At 38.7% G+C, this 17,082-nt stretch overlaps 1 protein-coding gene across 3 annotated transcripts in view; it reads left to right on the plus strand.

Annotated features, from left to right (window-relative positions):
- Usp15 (ubiquitin specific peptidase 15) overlaps window positions 1–17,082 on the plus strand; it is a 198,860-nt gene that overhangs the window by 142,962 nt on the left and 38,816 nt on the right. The window lies entirely within an intron of this gene.

Raw genomic sequence — 17,082 nt, forward strand, 5'->3', positions numbered from 1 at the left:
TAAAAGTTTATGTTTTTAAAAGCCCAGGTACTGGAAGGTGACAAAGTAGTTAAAGGCACTTGCCTGCAAAACCTACCAGCCCACATTAGTTCCCCAACTGCCCGTGTAAAGCTTAACACAAAATGTGGCGTTAGTGCCTAGGATTCCATTTGGAGTGGCAAGAAACCCTGGCTTGCACATTCATGTGGACTCATACACCTTCTTTTAAGCTCCAAATAATTGTAAGGGTATTCTTTATATAAATTTAACTAATTTTTGTGAATTGTTAGTTTTAAGTCTGATATTTTGCTCTTTTCATATTTTAATATTCAGTTTCTCCCACACAGGAACCAACCTCCACAGATAACAGATACAGATTACAGATTACATATAGAATATGGCTTGGTGAAAATGTTGGATTATGACTCTTTATCATCCAATACTCTAAGTGGATATAAAGTATATTATCATTAATCTAAATGAACCATTCTCTTTATATTGTTCTTGGCCACCAAACTAGTCAGGAATCCACCATGAAAAGCTGAGATGGGGCAGTGGGGACATAATTAGTCAATTTCTGATTTCTTGGTTTAAAATTGGGAGACTCACAAAATAACCTAAATACTAAATAAATTAAGGAACACTTCCTTTAAATTTTTTTTGAAAGAGTAGCATTTTTAATAATTTAATGCACATAGCTTTATTAAGAATTATTTTTCATGGGATCCTTGTAGTTAAACAACATCATTTAATATTTTATTTTTCTTGAACAAAGACAAGTGAGGAAAGCAAGCTAAAGTACATTCTACTTCTGGTGATTATTTAGATAACAGTAAAATCATAGGTAATGTGCTGGCAGAAACAGGTTGGGAACTTGCTCAGGTAGTTGAACTGTGCTCCCTCCTTGAATAAAAGTTCTCTTTGGTTCCCTTCTCCAGAAACAAAGATTTTTACATAAGTGGTGACTACACCCAGTACCTGAAAACCTGTCTTTGGATCATCAGATCATATAATTTTGTGCCTAATCCTTAACCTGCCAAAATTATTTTGGTTTCAGAGACTTTATAATAGTTTGAATATTTTCTGTTTTGTTCTAATATTTTACTGTAGAAAATCTCAGTGTTTTTCATAAAGATCTAGTGGGTAAAGAAGATAAAATTCAAAATATGTTTCTTTTTTACCTTAGTATTATTGCAGTGGTAACATTTATCATCTCTTCTATTTTAACAACATAGTCATTAGAAATTTGGATCTGTCCAAACAGAAGAGATTAAGCTAGTGATTTCTGGGAGGCTCTGAACAACATTAAGAAGAAATGCTTCAAGGCAATATTGCACTCTTGTTTTCCTATGTTTACAGTAGTGTCTTCATATTGTTAAGTGCAGTTTCTCAAGAATGAGTATTATAATTAAATCTTTTCTTTTGTTTGTATTTTTGTTTTTTAATTTTGTTTATTTGAGAAAGGCAGAGAAAATGGGCGAGCCAGGGCCTCCAGCCACTGCAAACGAACTCCAAATGCATGTGCCCCCTTGTGCATCTGGCTAACATGGGTCCTGGGAAATCAAGCCCCAAACCAGGGTCCTTAGGCTTCACAGGCAAGCGCTTAACCGCTAAGCCATCTCTCCAGCCCCTTTTCTTTGGTTTTTGATGCAGAGTCTAACACTAGTCCAAACTGACCTGGAACTTACTTTGTATCCTAGGCTGGCCCCAAATTCACAATGATCCTTCTAGTTTAGCCTCCTCAGTAATGGGATCAAAAGCATGCAGTGCCATGCCTAGCTAAAATTACATCCTATAACCAACTGTATTGAGATAGAGTTGACATTTGTTTTGTTTTCTTATAAATTTTAAAGTATAAAAAAATCTTCATTTTATTTTTGTTTCTGTTCAGAGCCACTTTGTTGACAGTAAATTTTGTAGAGCCTGTCTTTCAGTAGGTTTTACCTCAGATGCGGTCATGAACTTTCTGATTTGTCATTTTATGGTATCAAGCATACATGCTTCTGTCTTAATTTAGTTAAAAATTATACTTCAAAGCCAGGCATGGTGATGCACGCCTTTAATCCCAGCACTCGGGAGGCAGAGGTAGGAGGATCGCCATGAGTTCAAGGCCACCCTGAGATGACATAGTTAATTCCAGGTCAGCCTGGACCAGAGTGAGACCCTACCTTGAAAAACAAAAAAAAAAAAAAAAATACTTCACCTAAAAAACACTACTCCCTATAAATTAGAAAAGGAGAAAAATGAATTTATTTTTGCTGTTAGTCTTAATATAAATCCAGAAATTGCAAAATTAGGACTTTGGTTTATCTTTTCAGAAGCTGTTACCTCATTTATGCTATCATCTTGTTTCCTTGTAACTTCTTTAAAATTTAAGATAACACTTGACCTCCCAGAAGTGTTCTAACCCTTCTACCGAAAGTGAACTTCAGTGTAACCTATTTCAGTAAATCCTGGATCCTAAAAATCTGAACATTTAGTTTATCAGATAGCATAATTGTGGATTTATTTATCAACATATGTGTGAGAAGCATCTCTCTAATAAGAGCGAGTTGTGCTTAGCAATACAATTTTGTTTTGTTTTGTTTTGTTTTGTTTTGTTTTGTTTTGTTTTGTTTTGTGGTAGGGTCTCGCCAAGGCTGATCTGGAACTCAACTCTGTATGTAGCCCCCAGCTTGGCCTTAAAACTCACAGCAATTATCCTACCTCTGTCTCCCCAGTGCTGGGATTAAAGATGTGTGCAACCTTACCTGGCAGCAGTGCAGTCATTGGATCATCACTGTTTAAGAATTAAATGTCATTCATTTAAGATTACTATTAGATAATTATTGATACTATTTTCTCTAACACAATGATATGTTAACTTTTTGTAGTAAATTAAAGTGCTGGCAAATGGTTTCAATTTATGTAGTCAAAACATACCAAATATATGTGATATGCATTTTTTAACTTCTATCCCAACCTTTATAAATATTATGTTCTGATACCATGATTATCAAACCTTTTTTTCTTAGTATCAACCTTTATTCAATTATATTATCTGGACTGAAAATATGGCTGTCCTGCTCATTAATTATTACCCCCTAGACAAGTTATTTCTGTAACACATATTTCTCATTAAATAGTGAGAAAAGAGCCAGACATGGTGGCACATGCCTTTAATCCCAGCACTTGGGAGGCAGAGGTAGGAAGATTGCTGTGAGTTCAAGGCCAACCAGAGATTACATAGTGAATTCCATATCAGTCTGGGTTAAATGAGACCCTACCTTGAAACACACACACAAAAAAAAAAAAAAAAAAAAGTGAGAAAATAATAATACCCATAGTTTAAGCTTAAGAGTGTGTAGGGATTGAGGCAATAAGCACAGTTTATATAGTAGTCCCTAGCTGTGGTGATTTGAATGAATGTCTACAATTGATTCATTAGTTTATTAAAAGCTTGTAATTTGGATCTCCAGCAGCCAGGCTGGAGGAGGTGTCACTGTGGCGAGGTCCTAGGGACCAGTGCTAAGGTGTTAGGGTGGATTTGGAATTCCAGTCTAAAGATATGCAAAGTGCTTGAGCTTTGCCTGGAGTTCCTGAATTGTGCTTGCTTGCTTTTCAGTGGTGGTTTTTCTCTCTGCTTGGACCAGTGGAATTAGGGCCAATTTCTGCCATTATGGAACTTACCTTAGATCTGTAAGCTTCAAATAAAGTCTCTTCTTCCATAACTGTGCCTAGTTTAGAGGCTTATCCCAGTGATCTGAGCCTGACTACTACTACATGAGCTCATAATGAATACTGGATATATTCTGTAATTACTGTTTTGTTCTCTTTATTTTTCAAAAAGGATGATTCTGGAAAAAAAAATCTGTCTTCTATGGTTCATGAATTCCCTTTTGCAGTGTTTGTTTTTAATAAGTGTAAACTTTTATTGGACACATCATTTGGTGGTATCATTTCCCTCCTCCTTGCCACCATTCCACTGAGGGCCTTCCTCAGTAGGATTGCTGGTATTCACCATGGGGTTGTGGATCATAAGATGTGAGAGCAGCTGTCTGTCACAGGGGGATGCATAATGCCTCTGGATATTCCCTCTCACCTTTTGACTTTTATGATCTTTCAGCTGCCTCTTGAACAAAACTCCCTGAACTTTGATGGGTGTGTAGTAGGTCTACTTTAGTGTCCACACATGCAGCAGCTTCTGCATTTCTGCTTTGGTACATTTTTAATATCCTCAGTGTCTACATTACCCTGGCATAGTTTGTTAGACTCACTGTGATAGCAGTACTCTTACTCATCTCCCCAATTCCTCTGTGATTTCACATGGGCTGATATGCGAGGGTGGTTCATCTCCTGCCAGAGAGTCAGCTATCTTTTCTTTCTTGTTGATAGATTTTGGTTGTCATAGGTTTTCCACTGCCTTCTGAAAGAGAAAAAGAAATTCTCCAATGGAAAATGAGGTCAGTATAGAAAAGGAATAAACATTGTTCATGTTCAGAAATTCTGATGGGTATAACCTCTCCTTTGGCCAAAAACTAGTGGGATCTTCTCATTGGAGTCCATAATCTTGGTCTCCCTAGGATTCTGACTTTGTTTCCAGTTCCAGCTATGGGTTCCTTTCCACTAGCAGATCTCTTAGCCAATTAAAGAAGGCCACTGGTTACTTACCTAGGCTGGGTACCACTGTTGCACAGGTGTGTGCATCTTGTCAGGTTGGATGTTTTCATATAGCATGGTCCCCTGCTTGTTCCTAATGTTGCTGGCCATTTTCTCCCAACAGCTCATTTAGCACTTTTCAGCAATGTATGGGGCTAACCATCTGGGAACTGGCTTCTTTCCAAATTCCAGCTAGATCTCTTGATGTTCTGTGATGGCAGCATATGGTGTCTTCAGCAATGGGGCCTTACCTTTTACTTCATGCAGGTAAACAAGGGCTTTCACAGAAGCCTGTCGTTTGGGGGACCTTGTGGGTCCCTGCAATCAACACATCACTGTAGGTTGTAACAGATTTTTGGCACTGGGGGTTACAAGCCAGAGTCATATGTTTTTGTTTTATGCTCCATCCCACCCTCTCCAGGGCCCTTCTTACCAGATGATCCCCCCATAAGCATATTCAGGATTGTGTCTTTTAGTCCTATCCAGGAGGAAGGTTTCTATGGTACCAATTCATTTTGGGTTAAGTTTTGTATGTATTTCTTCTGCATTCTCCCATTCCCCTCCCCAAGCACTTTTATCTCTGTTACCTGTCCCTCAAATTGCCTGTCAGATATACTTGCAACACAAGATGTTCCAGTCTAGGAACCACAGATAAGGGAGAAAACATGTAGTGTTTGTGCTTATGAGTTCAGTTACCATCATAGGTTCCAAGTCTGTCCATTTTCATACAAATTTCATTGTATTATTTTTCCTTATTGCTGGGTAGAATTCCACTGTGTATGTGTACCACATGTTCATTATCCATTCATCAAATAATAACATCTAGGTTAATTCTAGTTCTTAGTTATTGTGAATTGAGCAGTTATAAACATGGATTGAACAAATCTCTCTGCAGTGAAGAGTAGAGCCAAGTAGAGGAATGGCTGGGTCAACTGATAGCTCTATATTCATCTTTTTCAGGAGTGTCCATGTTGATTTCCATAGTGGTGGTTGTACAAGTTTGCACTCCCACCAGCAGTGAGTGAGGGTCCCTCTTCCCTTACATCCTCTACAGTATTGATTGTCATTTGATATTTTAATGATTGCCATCTTAACTGGGGTAAGGTGGAATCTCATAGTTGTATTAACTTGTTTTTCCCCAATGATTAAGGATACTTAACATTTTCTTAAGTGAGTATTGGCCATTTTTTGTATTTCTTCTTCTAAACAATTCCCTATTCATTCTCTGCTCCATTTCTTTTAGTAGATGGTTGGATTTTTTTTTTTTTCTTTGCTTAGTTTTTTGTGTTCTTTGTATCTTTGTATTAGACCTCTGTTGGTGGTATAGCTGGCAAAGATTTTCTCCCTATCTATGGGTAGTCTGTTTGCTCTGTTTATGGTATGTTTCTCTGTAAAAGATTTTTACCTTCATGAGTTCCCACAGGTTGGATTGTTCAGTTTCCTGGGCTACTGAGGTATTGTTCAGGAAGTCTTTCCTCACTTCTATATCATGGAGAGTTCCCCATATTTTTTCTTCCAGTTGTTTAAGAGATACAGGTCTTACATTGAGGTCTTTAATACATTTGGAGTTAATTTTTGTGCATTTTTTGTTTGGTTTGGTTTGGTTTGGTTTTCCAGTTTCTCAAGGTAGAGTCATGTTCTAGCCCAGACTGACCTAGAATTAGTTTCAGGGTAGCCTGGAACTCACAGCAGTCCTCCTGTTTCTGCTTCCTAAGTGCTGGAATTAAAGGCATGTACCACCATGCCTGGTTATGGAGTTGATTTTTGTGCACAGTGAGAGAAGTGTGTCTAGTTTCACTTTGTACATGTGGTTATCCAATAGGTCTAGCAACATTTGTTGAACATACTATCTTTTTTCCTTGTTACTTTGTTGGCTCCTTTGTCAAAGATCAAGTAGCTGAACTAAAGGCTAAGTCTTCAGTTCTGTTCCTTTGGTCTGTTTCTGTTCTTATGCCAGTACCATGCTATTTTTGTCACTATGGCTTTGTAGTATAGTTTTAAATTGGGCATGGTGATACCTCCAGAGGTGTTACTTTTTTGAGGTTGGGTCTCATTGTAGCCCAGGCTGTCCTGGAATTCACTCTGTAGTCTTAGGGTGGTCTCAAACTCACGGCGCTCATCCTACCTTTGCCTCCCAAGTGCTGGGATTAAAGGCATGCGCCACCACACCTGGCCAGAGGTGTTACTTTTGCTGAGAATATTTTTGGATATCTGAGGCCTTCTGCCATTTCATATGAACTTTGAGATTATTTTTGCTCTCTGTGAAGCATGAGGCTGGGAATTTTATTGGTATTGCATTAAATCTGTATACTGCTTTTGGTAAAAATGCCATTTTCATAATGTTAATTCTTTCCATCCTTGGTTCATGTTATTCCAGGATATTTAATTTTGTTGTTATTGTTGTTGCTGTTGAAAATGAGACTGCTTCACTGATTTCTTTCTCTGTATATTTGTCTTTTGCATATAGAAAGGCTAATGATTTTTATGTGTTGATTTTGTATTCCTGCTACTATGCTAAAAGAATTTATCACCTTTAGAATTTTTATGGTAGAGTTTTTTAGGTTATTTGAGTGTAGGATCATGTCATCTGCAAATAGGGCTAGTTTGACTTCTTCTTTTCCAATTTGTATTCCTTTTATATCTTTCTCCTGTGTTATTCGTTGGGCTAGGACTTAGCTAATACTATGTTGAAGAGCATTAGTGAGAGTGGGCACCCTTGTTCTTAATCTCAGCGTCTTTATTATGATTTGGGCTTTAGGTGCTTTGTATGTAGCCTTTATTATGTTGAAATATAAACCCTACATGCCTACTCTGTCCAATTTTTTTTGTTGTTGTTTTTGTTTTTGGTTTTTTTTTTTTTTTTGAGAGAGAGAATGGGCATGTTAGAGCCTTCAGCTGCTGTGAACAAACTCCAGACGTGTGTGCCCCTTTAAGTGTATATACGACATTGTGTACTTGCATCACTGTGTGTCTGGCTACGTAGGACCTGGATATGCGAACAAGAGTTCCTAGGCTTTAAACCAGGCATGGTAGTACATGCTGGCCAGGGTTGAATTTCTAAGTACCCATGTGAAGCCAGATGCATAAAGTAGTACACATGTCTAGAATTACTATACAGTAATAAGAGGGCCTGGTGTATTCATATAAATAAATAAATACATTTTTAAAAATGAGTATTATTGGGCTAGAGAGATTGCTTAGTGGATAAGGTACAGTTTAGGCACTTGCCTACAAAGGCTGTAACAACCCAGGTTCAGTTCCCCAGTACACCAGCAAAGCCAAATGCAAAAGTGGTACATGCATCTGGAGTTCATTTGCAGTGGCTAGAGACCATGATGTGCCCATTCATTCTCTCATGATGTAGACTTTAAAAAAGCAATGTCCAGTCTCTTGAAGAAGTTCATGAACTAGTGAATGGGTAGACTCATGAACATACTGTGAGCATAAATATTCTGGGCACAAAGAAAAGAAAGTTATTAGGAAATAAAGGAAGCTTCACTAAGAAGTAATAACTGATTTTTTTACTTCTTTGTTTTTCAAGGTAGGATTTCACTTTAGCCCAGGCTGACCTGGAGAATGGGCATGTCAGAACATCCAGCTACTGCAAATAAACTTCAAATGCATGCATCCCCTTGTGCCTCTGGCTTTCATGGGTCCTGGGGAATTGAACCTGGTTTCTTAGGCTTTGCAGGGAAAATTGTGGTCATTATTTAAATATATTATAACATGTTATACCCTCTTATCCCCTTGCCCCTGCTCCAATTACTCTGGGACCCTCCTCTGGGGGGTTTTCATAGTCACTGTGGGATCATGGAGGTCTCATTCAATCTCTGTGGGGTAGTGGGGACAGTGCCTCAGGATATTCCTACCCACTCTGTGGCTCTTTCAATCTTTCCACCCCTTCTTCCACAGTGTTCCCTGAGCTAAGGCTGGTCTGTTGGCAGTCTGAGTGTTGAGTTCTCTGTAGCCTCTGGATTTCTGTTTTGATAGGTTTTGATTAATTGCTGTGTCTGTCACCATCACCCTGGTACTGGTTGTCAGGCTAACAGTGTTTGAGCATTATTCTTCTTATCACTTCCTTTTCAGTTTCTCCTGGGCCTTGGCAGATGTAGTAGATGTGGCATGTCTCATAGGTCTCATGGTAGGCAGTTGGCCATCTTATTTTTTATCAATGGATTCTAGTTCTTTTCCATTTTCTCTGCCATCTGTAAATTAAAGCATACTCAACAACCAAGATTGAGAGCAGCTTGGGTTAAAGAGGATATGTAAAGATATTTGAGAGCCTGCTCTTCTCCAGAGAGCAGTAGAGGGTTCTTTTCGTAGTCTTGAGGTTCCTGACCATGGGATTCTGACTTGGTTTCTAGTTCCAGATATGAGGTCTCTGCCACAGAGTATGCATGCCATTATTGTACATGTGTGTACTTCTTGTCCAATAGGTTGATTTTATAGTCTGCAGGATCCCCTGCTTATTTATGCTATTGAAGACCATTTTCCTCCAGGGGCTCCCAGAGGGCTTTCCAGCACTATGAGTGCTAGCCAGGAAGTGCCAGCATGACATTCTGATGTCCTGTGACCACAGCCAATGGTGTTTTCAGCATAGAGTCTTGCCTTTTGCCTCTGGCAAGTGATCAAGTATTGGTAAAGGCCTACATTGTTTTAGGGACCTCATGGGTCTCCCTGACCAACAGTTTCTGTGAAGCGCAACCCAATTGTGGGCCTTGGATTTACTAGCCACAGCCCATGGTCTTAAGGTTAAATTTTTCCCCCTTCTGTCTGGACTGTCCCTCCTCATTCTTTATTAGTGGTTATATCTTGTAGAATGCTAGACAGAATCAGGGTTCCTATGGAACTGACTGATGATATCTTTTGTGTAATCCCCACCCTACCCTCTTTGCTCCTACCCCTCCATGCCCCTCATACCCTCAATAATCTGTCCCTCCCCTACTGCCGAGTAGCTCCCCCTTTCTCCCTATTTCTTCCGTTTGTTGGTTTCCTATTCCTGGTCTTTAACTACCATTTGCAATCTTTTCCAATTGATCCCAGTTAGAAACTTCAGATGAGAGAGTATATGTGCTGGTTGTCAGTCTGAACCTGCGTGAGCTCACTTAGAATGATTTTGTTCCAACCCCATCCTTCTTCATGAAAATTTCATTATTTCCCTTTTCCATACCGCTGAGTAGAATTTCATTGTGTATATGTACCACCTCTTCATTAACAATTCATCAGTTGATGGTTATCTGGGCTGATTTCCAGTTCCTGACTATTATGAGTAGAGCAGCAACAAACATGACTGAGCAAGTATCTCTATAGTAAAGAGTGGAGACTTTAGGGTATATACCTTGGAGTGGTATAGCTGGATCAAATGATAGATCTATTTTCAACTTTTTTATGAGTCTCCATACTAGTTTCCACAGTGGTTGTAAAAGTTTGCACTGCCACCAGCAATGGGTAAGGGCTCCTCTTTAGCCACAGCATTGCCAGGATTGTTGTCATTCAGGTTTTTGATGAATGCCATCCTGACTGGAATAAGAGAAAATCTGAGTTGTTTTGATTTGCATTTCTCTGGTGACTAAAGAAAGATGTTAAGTATCCCTTAAGTGTGTATGGCCATTTGTATTTCTTTCTTTGAGAATTCTGTCTTTAGATCTCTATTCCATTTATTGTTTGATTTTTTTTTTTTTTTTTTTTTTTTTTTTTTTTTAGTTTTTTATAGATTCTAGATATTAGACCTTTGTTTGGTGAAGATTTTTCTCCCATTTTGTGGGATGTCTACTGACTGTTGGATGGCTTGCTTGTCTTATACTGTAGATTTTTAGTTTCATGAGGTTGCAATGGTTGAGTGTTAATCTAATTTCCTGTACTACTGGGGGTTTATTTAGGAAGTCTTTCCCTATGCCTGTATTGTGGAATGTTCTCTTTTTCTTCTAGTTGTTTTAGAATTTCAGGTCTTATATTGAGGTCCTTAATCCTTTTAGAGTTGACTTTTGTGCAGAGTGAGAGATTTGGATCTAATTTCATTCTTCTACATGTAGTTAACCAATTTCTCCACCATTTGTTAAAGATGCTGTCTTTCTCCAGTGTGTATTTTTTTGCCCCTGACAATTGCTTGAACTTAAGAGATGGGTATTCTGTTCCATTGATCTCAGTGTTTGTTTTTGTGCCATGCTGTTTTAGTTACTATGACTTTATAGTTTATCCAGACATGTATCTTTTGTTAAGATTAGTTTTGGCTGTCTGAGGCCTTCTATTCTTGCATATGAATTTTGAGACTTTATCTCTGTAAAGAACATTGCTAGGATTTTAATTTTAATTGCATTGAATCTGTATAATGCTTTTGCTAGGATGGCCATTTTCACAATATTAATTTTTCCAATCCATGAGCATGGGAGGTCTTTCCATCTTCTCATGTCCTCCTCAGTTTCTTTCTTCAGTGTTTTTATGTTTTGATTGTATAGTCCTTTCACTTCCTTGGTTAATAATATTCCAGTGTGTTTAATTTTGTGTGGCTATTGAAAACAGGATAATGTTGCTTATCTTTTCTACATCTTTTAAAATTATCTTGTGATTCTTGTGTTCATTTATTTTTGTTGTGAATTATATTTATTGATTTCCATACGTTGACCCATTCCTGCATCCCTGGGATCAAACATTTTATTGAGGTGGATGTTACTTTTGATGTGTTCTTCCATTAAGGTTGTGAGGACTTTATTGAGAATTTTTACATCTAAGTTCATTAGGGATATTGGTCTATAATTACCTATTTTTTTTTTGCATCTCTCTCTGGTTTATCTATTAGAGTAATTAATGATGGCTTCATAGAAGGAGTTTGGGAGCATTCTCTCTTTTTCATTTGCGTGAAATAATTTGAGAAGAAATGGATTTAGTTCTTGCTGCTGAAGGTTTGGTTGAACTGAGCAGTGAATCCTACTGCACCTGAATTTTGAGGTAGGGTCTCACTCTGGCCCAGGCTGACCTAGAATTCATTCACTATGTAGTCTCTGGCTGGCCTCAAACTCATGGTGATCCTCCTACCTCTGCCTCTAAATATGCCACCACACCTAGCTTTTTTTTTTTTTTTAATTGGGAGAATTTTGATTACTTTTTTTAATTTTGTTAGAGGTAATAGGTTTGTTTAGGATGTCTATCTGTTTTGGAAGATGATATGCATTAAGGAACTCATCTGTTTCTTCAAGATTTTCCAATTTTATAGAATACAAATTTTTGAAACATGCTCTGATGATTCTTCCAATTTCATTGGTATCAGTTGTTATGTCTGTTTTCATTTCTAATCATGTTGACTTGAATCTTCCCATTTTTCCTTTAGATCAGTTTGCCAGTGGTTTATCAATCTGTTTATCATTTTGAAGAATGAGCTCTTAGTTTAATTTTTTTTTTTATTTATTTCCAGTTAGTTTCTCCTTTGATCCTGATGATTTCTTTCTGTCTGGTACTTTTGGGCTTGGACTGTTCTTGTTTTTCGCACATCTTCAAATGGATATTTAAGATATTTATTTGCGATCTCTATTTTTGCAATACAGGCATCTAGTTCTCTAAGCTTCCCTAATAGAAATGCCTTCATTGTGTGTCTTAAGTTTTGGTATGTTGTAGTTTCATTGTCATTCAGTTTGAAATTTTTGTTGATTGCTTTTCTTGTTTCTTCAACAACCCATTGTTTAATAGTTTTGCAATTTCTAGGAGTTGATATGTTTTCTGTTACTATGCTGTTGATTTCTAGTTTTTTTTTTATTTATTTATTTGCAAGCAAAGAAAAAGGAAACAGACAGAGAGAATAGGTGTGCCAGGGCCTCTAGCCACTGCATACGAACTCCAGATGCATGCACCCACTTGTGCATCTGGCTTACGTGGGTACTGGGGAATTGAACCTGGGTTCTTTAGCTTCACAGGCAAGCACCTTAACCACTAAACCATCTCTCCTGCCCAATTTCTACTTTTAATACATTGTGGTCTTCGGTTTTTCTGAGTTTGTTATGACATGCTTTATGCTCTAATATATGATCTACTTGGGAGAAGGTTCCATGAACAGCTGAGAAGAGTGGGTATTCAGTGGAATTATAATGGAATGTTCTATGGATGTCTTTTAAATTTATTTGAACTATGGTGTCTAGTTCCATTGTTTCTTTGTTTATTTTCTGCTTTGTGGATCTATCTGTTGATGATAGCATTAAAGTTTCCTAATATTATTGTATTGGGATTTATATCTGTTATATTGTCTAGTAAATTTTGTTTTATAAAATTAGATGCCTCTTTATGTTTAATGCATATAAATTTATGATTGCAATATTTTCTTGTTGAATTATTTCTGGATTTTTGTTTTTTCTTTTTCTGAGGCAGAGTCTCAGGCTAGCCTCTAACTCACAATGATCCTCCTACCTCTGCCTTCTAAAGTGCTAGGATTACATGTATGTGCAAAACAGGCCATTCTCAAATTGTTTCTTTAATGAGTATGATGTGGCCTTCTTTTTCCCTTTTGATTACTTTTGATTTGAAGTCTATTTTGTCAGAAATCAGTACAGCCATTCCTTCTTAGGTTTGCTTGGAATATCTTCTTCCATCTTTTCACACTAATGTGGTATTTATCTTCACTTGTAAGGTGTGTTTCTTGGATGGATCCATCTCTGATCCAGTCTGTTAACCTGTGCCTTTTATTTGGGGAGTTGAGACCATTAATGTTCAGAGTTATAATAGTAAGGTGTGAATTGATCTGTCTTTTTTATTCTTTTTCTTTTCTTTTGGTTTTTCAAGGTAGGGTCTCAGTCTAGCTCAGGCTGACCTGGAATTCACTATGTAGTCTCAGGGTGGCTTTTTTTTTTTTTTTTCCACTCACAGTGATTCTCCTACCTCTGCTTCCTGAGTGCTGGGATTAAAGGCATGCGCTACCATACCCAGCCTGTCTGTTCCAATTTTTCCTTCCTCATGTGCATACTGGTATCCCAAATGTGGAGTACTTTCTGTTGGGCTGGCTTGGTGCTCATGTAATCATAAAGCTGGTTTATATCATGAAAGGTTTTTCTTTCACCTTCTATTTTGAGGAATAATTTTATTGGGTATAGTAGTTTGGGTTGGCAGCTGTGGTCTTTATCTTTTGAAATACTACTTTCTGGGCTGGAGAGGTGGCTTAGCGGTTAAGCGCTTGCCTGTGAAGCCTAAGGACCCCGGTTCAAGGCTCGATTCTTCCAGGACCCACATCAGCCAGATGCACAAAGGGGTGCACGCATCTGGAGTTCATTTGCAGTGGCTGGCGCGCCCATTCTCTCTCTCCCTCTTTCTCTGTCCATCGCTCTCAAATAAATAAATTTTAAAAAATTAAAAAAAAAAAAAGAAAGAAATACTACTTTCTAAGCTTTTCTTACTTTTAAGTTTCCATTGAAAAATCTGAGGTAATTCTGATGGGCTTACCTCTGTATATAGTGAGCTGTTTTTCATTGATACCTTTTAGGACTCTGTTTTCTTTGTCTAGTGTTTTAATTATTATATGATCTGATAGTTTGATTTGGGTGTCCCCCATAAACTTATGCGTTCTGAATGCTAGGTTCCCAGCTAATAGAGATTTGGGAATTTACACCTTTTGGGGGCAGTGTATTGTTGGGGGCGGGCTTATGGGTGTTACAGCCAGTTTCCCCTTGCCAGTGTTTGGCACACTGTCCTGTTGCTATTGTCCACTTTCTGTTGGTGAGGGGGTGATGTCCACCCACTGCTCATGTCATCATTTTCCCTGCTATCATGGAGCTTCCCCTCGAGCCTATAAGCCAAAATAAACCTCTTTTTTCCCACAAGTTGCTCTTGGTTGGGTGATTTCTACTAGCAATGCAAACCTGACTGCAACAGTAAAGTGGTACCAAGTCTTATGGGGTTGCTGCTAGACACCTGACTGTGTGGCTTTGGCCTTTTGGAGCTGATTTTCAAGAGACATGCAGAAGGATTTGAAACCTTGACCTAAGAGATGCCTTGCAGTGCTATAAGTATAGTTTGATGGGCTATTCTGGTCAGAGTTAAAAGACCTGAATGCAGTAAGAACTATGGACTGTGAGGCTTGGCTGATGAAGGTGAGAAAAAGCTTTGCCTGGACTGGGCTAGAAGCAGTTTGTATGAGAGGCTTGCTGTTATGCCTGTATCCTGAGAAGTTGTGCAGGGTGGCATTGTGTAGAAATGGACTGGTGTGTGCAGAGGGATACAGCATAGAAATGACAACCTTTGAGATTGGGCCAGCTGACCTGCACTGGGGCAACAGGAAGAATGTAGACTCTTTTGAAAGGGCCTGAGTGCTCAAGGAGTGTCCCGTTCTTTAAAGTCTGTTTTATTCTTCCCTGGATTAACAAATTGGCACCTTACCTGGTATTGTAGAGTAAAAGAAATGCAGGAAAGAGTCATTGAATGTGAAACATGGGCGTGTGTGTGAGAACAGCCATGGGCAGTGTAAAGCAGGTTTGCTGGATGCCTGCATGGAGACTTGATGGAGCTGTAAGGATGAACCGTGGTTTGCATTGGAGACACAGTGGAGATGCAGGGACCACGAGATGGCTGCCAAGGAGAGCTACCAACCCTGGATAAGGTTTTCCAGAACTGTGAGTAGCCTAGTTGGAGGGCTGGAATTGGAACTCCAGAGACTTGTTGCTGGTTAGAATTATTGGACTTGGAGACTTGCCACTGGCTAGAGTCATTGGACTTGGAGATACAGAGTTTGATGTTTGCCCTGTTTAAATCATGTATTGCTTTGAGTATTTCTTTGATATGCACAATGGCATCCTTTGCAGTGTGAATGTTTATTCTGTGCCATTATGGGTTTGGGGGGGATTTTTTGGTATGATGGCTCAGTAAAAAGATCTTGCACTATGCCGGGTGTGGTGGTGCACGCCTTTAATCCCAGCACTGGGGAGGCAGAGGTAGGAGCATTGCCATGAGTTTGAGGCCACCCTGAGACTCCATAGTGAATTCCAGGTCAGCCTGGGCTAGAGTGTGACCCTACCTCGAAAAACCAAAGAAAAGATCTTGGACTATGGGGATGTATGAACATCACTGGAATTAATAAAAGCTATGGGGACTTTTAAAGTTGGATGAATGCACTGCATTTATATCATGTATAGTTATCATTTTATGGGAGCCAGGAGCTTAATGTAGTGGCTTGATGCAGGTGTCCCCCATAAACTGAGGTGTTCTGAATGCTAGGTTCTCAACTGATGGAGATTTGGGAATTAACGCCTCTTGGAGGCAGTGTATTGTTGGGAGCTGGCTTGTAGGTGTTATAGCCAGTTTTCCCTTGCCAGTGTTTGGCACACTCTCCTGTTCCTGTTGTTCACCTCATGTTGGCCAGGGAGTGATGTTGACCCTCTGCTCATGCTATCATTTTCCCTGATATCATGGAGCTGCCCCCTCAAGCCTATTAGCCAAAGTAAACCTCTTTTTTAGTTACTATGACTTTATAGTTTATCCAGACATGTATCTTTTGGGTGATTACTACAGGCAATGCGAATCTGACTGTAACATATGACATGGTGTATCTTTAATCTTGTCTATTTGGTGTTCTGTGCCCCTCCTTTACCTGGATCTGTCTTATTTTGTAAAGTTGGGAGATTTTCTTCAATAACTTTGTTAAAAAATGTTCTCTGTGGTCTTGGCCTTTATTTCTTCCCCTTCCTGTGTACCTATGATATGAATATTTGGTCTTTTAAGGTGTCTCAAAGTTTCCCCATGTTCTCTTCACAAATTATTTTGAACTTTGCACTGTTTTTGGATTACCAGGATATTTCTTTGTCTTGTCCTCAAGTTTCAAAATTCCTGTCCTCCATGTGTTCTATTCTGTTGGTGAGGCTTTCTTGGGAGCCTTTTAAGAGGTTATTTCATTTCTGTTTTCTGTTATTTTTTCTTCAGCATTACCATCTCTTGCTTGAAATCCCATTTCATTTCTTGTTGCTGGTTTTTAAAGTATATATTTATTTATTTTTAGAGAGATTGGGTATACCAGGGCCTCCAGCCACTGCAAACTAACTCCAGACGCGTGCGCCCCCTTGTGCATCTGGCTAACGTGGGACCTGGGGAAGCGAGCCTCAAACCGGGGTCCTTAGGCTTCACAGGCAAGCGCTTAACCGCTAAGCCATCTCTCCAGTCCTAAGCCAGTTTCTTTACACCATCTATGGAGTTCTGTTTTCTTCAGTCATTGATTGGGTTGTTCTTATTGATTATCTTCCATTTCCTTCATTAGTCCTTTGAGTTCATTTTGCTATCTTTCTTCCAATTCATTGAGCCATCTTTTGATTTGTATTTGGATTCTTTTTGCAGATTTTCTTCCATTTCCTTCAGCCATTTTTGGAGTTCCTGTTTGATTACTTTTTGTCCAGTTCTTCCCATTCAACCAGCTACTTGTTCATGGTCTCATTAAGTTTATTTAAAATGTTGGTTGAGATTTCAGTTTGGACTTCTCTGTCTTGGCTTTTTTCTATGCATTCATTG

Source organism: Jaculus jaculus, chromosome 6, assembly GCF_020740685.1.
Source record: "Jaculus jaculus isolate mJacJac1 chromosome 6, mJacJac1.mat.Y.cur, whole genome shotgun sequence".
Taxonomy (NCBI): Eukaryota; Metazoa; Chordata; class Mammalia; order Rodentia; family Dipodidae; genus Jaculus; species Jaculus jaculus.